The sequence below is a fragment of the Lethenteron reissneri genome, unplaced genomic scaffold, assembly GCF_015708825.2.
Source record: "Lethenteron reissneri isolate LAM-NWPU_2019-01 unplaced genomic scaffold, ASM1570882v1 scaffold_642, whole genome shotgun sequence".
Taxonomy (NCBI): Eukaryota; Metazoa; Chordata; class Hyperoartia; order Petromyzontiformes; family Petromyzontidae; genus Lethenteron; species Lethenteron reissneri.
The window spans coordinates 23,021-27,210 of record NW_026892164.1 but is presented as its reverse complement, the minus strand read 5'-3'; positions in this window follow the sequence as shown (position 1 = coordinate 27,210).

The following is a 4,190-nucleotide window of genomic DNA, read 5'->3' as shown; positions in this document are numbered from 1 at the left end:
GCCGGTCCGAGGCTCTGGACCGCTCGAGCCCGTTGCCGGACGCCCAACTTGGACGGAGTCGAGGGTAGGCCCGGCGGCGACGGCGGCGGCGCTTGCCGCGAGGGGGTCGACGTGGCCGTGGCGACGGGCGACGGGCAACGCCCCGCGGGCGGCCCCCGCCGCGCCCCCCCCACGCTCTCCACGATCGGCGAGGAAGACTCGGAGCACGGGGCGCCCACCCCGAGCGCCGGCCGGCGCCACCAGCCAGTAAATATCAACGGAGTGTCCGTGTCACATGGGCCTGGGGCAGCTAACGGTGCCGAAGGAAGCCGCTTCCTCGTTCTGTTTTGATGGCGTTCCATTTCATGCCGCATCCACACGCACACACACGCACACACACACGCCACACACACACACACACGCACACACACACACGAGCACACACACACACGCACACACACACGCACACACACACACGCACACCACACGCACAACACACGCACACACACACACTGCACACACGCACCACACAGCAACACCACGCACCACACACGCACCACACACCACACACACGAACACCACACACGCACACACACACACGCACACACACACGCACACACACACGACGCACACACACGCAACACACACACGCACACCACACACGCACAACACCACAGCCACACACACACACACACACGCACACACCCACACGCACACACACACACACCGCACACACAACCACGCACACACCACACACGCACACACACCACGCACACACACATACGCACGCACACACACACGCACACACACGCACACACACACGCACACACACACACGCACACACCACAGCACAGCACACACCGCACACACACACGCACACACACCACACACGCACACACACACGCACACACACACGACACACACACACGCACACACACACGCACACACACACGCACACACACGCACACACACACGCACACCACACACACGCACACACGCACACACGCACACCAACACGCACAACACGCACACACACGCACACACGCACACACGCACACCCACGCACACAACGCACCACAGCACACACACCACACACACGCACGCACGCACACACACGCACACACGCACACACACAGACACACACACACGCACACACACGCACACACACACACACGCACACACACGCACACACACGCACACACACAGACACACGCACACACACCACACACAGGACACACGCACACACACACGCACACACACAGACACACGCACAGACACACGCACACACACGCACACACACACGCACACACACGCACACAGCACACACGCACAGCACACACACACGCACACACACACGCACGCACACACAACGCATACACACACACAAGAGGTCGCCAGTTCGATCTCCTGGCACAGCAGAGAGGAATCAATGTGTGTGGGGGGGGGGAGGCGGTGTAAAGTTTCTTCAATGACCCCTGGCCTCTGCTGTCCACCCAGCCAGCATGCATTGTGGCTGCATCACCACCAGTCAGTCGATTGGCAGGTCACATGTTAGCTAGCAGGGGGTAGAATTGTGGGTTAACCCCCGCCCCCCCACCTCTTCTAAGATACGCGGCCGGCGTAGAAAGGGCAGGTTAAGGGGCTATCCGGAGCTCCCTACGTTGGGGGCGCCATGTTGCCAGCGCTTTGGCACGACTGAAGAAATTGCAGGGCTGTACCTTTACCTTCATCCTTGTTGACGCCACCATCGACGTTTTACGAGTTGCGTATTTACGGTTTGTGTCTAGAGCGCCAGTGGTTCTTAACATTTTTGGAGGTACCGAACCCCACCAGTTTCACGTGCGCATTCACCGAACCCTTATTAATTGGAAAAATAAAATATGATTTTTTCAAATTCCAAACATAGGTACATGTTTTACTGGTGCACAATCATACGAGTCGGGTGTGTGTCTTAACCTCCGCCGAACCCCTGACACTGACTCACCGAACCCTTGGGGTTCGATGGAACCCAGGTTAAGAACCACTGGCTCTAAACCAAAGAAGAAGCTAATTCAAATGGCGCTCGGCATCGCCATGAACATTTGTTTAATGGTGAGGAGCCTATGTATTTCCACTATTTTGTTGTTGTTTGTTTTGGTCGATGACAATCTCATTTCTAAGTGAAGGTTATTGACAGAACAAGCAAACGCGTGAGCGCTTGGCTGAAGCGTACTAATGAGCAGATTGTATAAACATATTTGCATTCCTATCACACGTTTTTTATTTTTCCCCGCAGCAATTACTCTAAATGCAAAGGCATGTTTTAATAAGATATTGTTACGTAACAATTCCAGGTTAATGTTGTTTGGTGAACCAAAGCAGGAATTGGCACTTCTTCAATGACTGCATCTATAACTCTGAACCGTGATGTAGGGAAAACTCAAAGGTGGCAGCGGCAATATTCACTTGCAGCAGGGCAGCTACAAGCCGCTCTCTTGTTCGTTGTTGAATCGGTTAAAAGTGGTCACCGAATTTGGGCTTTTCTTTCTTTTTTCCAAAGCAACACATTCTAGTTATGCTTGTTTTGTTAAAAAAACTATAATTCATGAAACAAGCAGTTAACTCCAATGTATGGTTGTTGTTGTTGTTTTAGATGTAAATAATGTTTTATTATATATATGCAAATGTTGGCTATAGATTGCATTCATTTGTTAACCAACAAATTAAATATTCAATCCATCAATTCATTGTCTTTATTTTCATGCAGGTGATGGTTTGTTCAGACTACAAGTCTCTTTATCGAGGGAGATTTGTGTTGCAAAACTATTCAGCCAGTCGAGGGGCAGCTGCAAAGTTGTAGACAAGTCATCTGAATGGCAGTCCACAATTTGAATGTCAGCCACATCTTCTTGCCGGCTCTGTCAATTGGCATTAATTTCTACAAATCATTTGAGTTGTGCATCAGCTGTCTGAAGCATGTTTGGCAAGTTGCGAATTTATTGTTGAGAGTGCAACACAATAGAATGAAGAGCCAATGTGACGATTATCTGAACCGGTTCTGGGCATCCCCTAGGTGGACTCAGCCTCAAATGAGTACCTGGTGCGGTGTGTAGTAAACATCGCCACTGGGGAGACAAAGGCGGTCGGGCGTGGTGCTGGCCACCCACCCCCTCGTGTGCCGTGCCGGCCTTCATAGGTGCTCGCTAACAGTACTTGCCCCTACAGTCTGTTACAGGCTACACGGTGTATCTTTGTCTGTATCTGTGTGTCAATTGTTTCTGTGTCCATGTGTGTGTGGAGCGGTATTTTAGTGGTGAGCGCTGTAATATTTCCCCACCACGGCTCACATCAGTGGCGAGTGATATCAGCATTGGTCCTGGACCTCGTCTAGGTTGACTCAGCCTTTAAACGAGTCCCCAGTGCGGTGTATAAATACCGCCACTGCTGGGGGGACAACAGCAGCTGAGCCACGCCAGTCTGCAGAGGTGCGATTGCTCGTGGTTCTGCGTGTGTCGTTGTCTGTCGTGGTTAGCGGCCTGCGCTACAAACCCGGCAAACTCGAGTCTGCTTCCTGCTCACGGCCAACACCGGTGACGATTGTTTGAACCGGTTCTGAGTCTCCCCTAGGTCGACTCAACCTTAAACGAGTACCTGGTGTGGTGTGTAACTGTAGTGGTGGTATTGACGTGCGCCGACAGTGATGGATCACGGGGCGCGGGGTTGGGCACGCGATGTGGGCGTGGTATGGACGCGCGCGCCGGTGGTGAGGCGCGCTCACACAAGCTGGGAAAAGAGGATCGTAGCGAGTGCGCAGTGATTGGTCAGATAAGATGGGTGCTCTCAGCGACGTCCGCAGGAGGGGTATAAAGGGGACGCGCGAGAGCACTCGTGGTCAGTGTTAACCAGTTGAAGACCGAAGACGGGGTGGAGGAGGTAGTGGCCCGAGACCCTAGTCCCGCCGTCCTTGTGAGGACCGGGGCCCTGTGTGGCTCGGAGCCGAGACTGGGGGACCCGTAGTCCGACGCCCGTGTGGGTCGGGACGGTGGTACCCAGAGCCGAGACGGGCACCGCCGGCTGGGTGTGTCCCGGAAGGCTACGGGGCGTAAGAGCCCGTGTCAGTGTAGCTGAGTGGGTGTTAGTCCACCCGTGTAGCTGAGTGGGTGTGAGTCAACCCGAGTAGCTAAGTGGGTGTTGGTCACCCGTGTAACGAAGTAGGGTGTTAGTCATCCGTG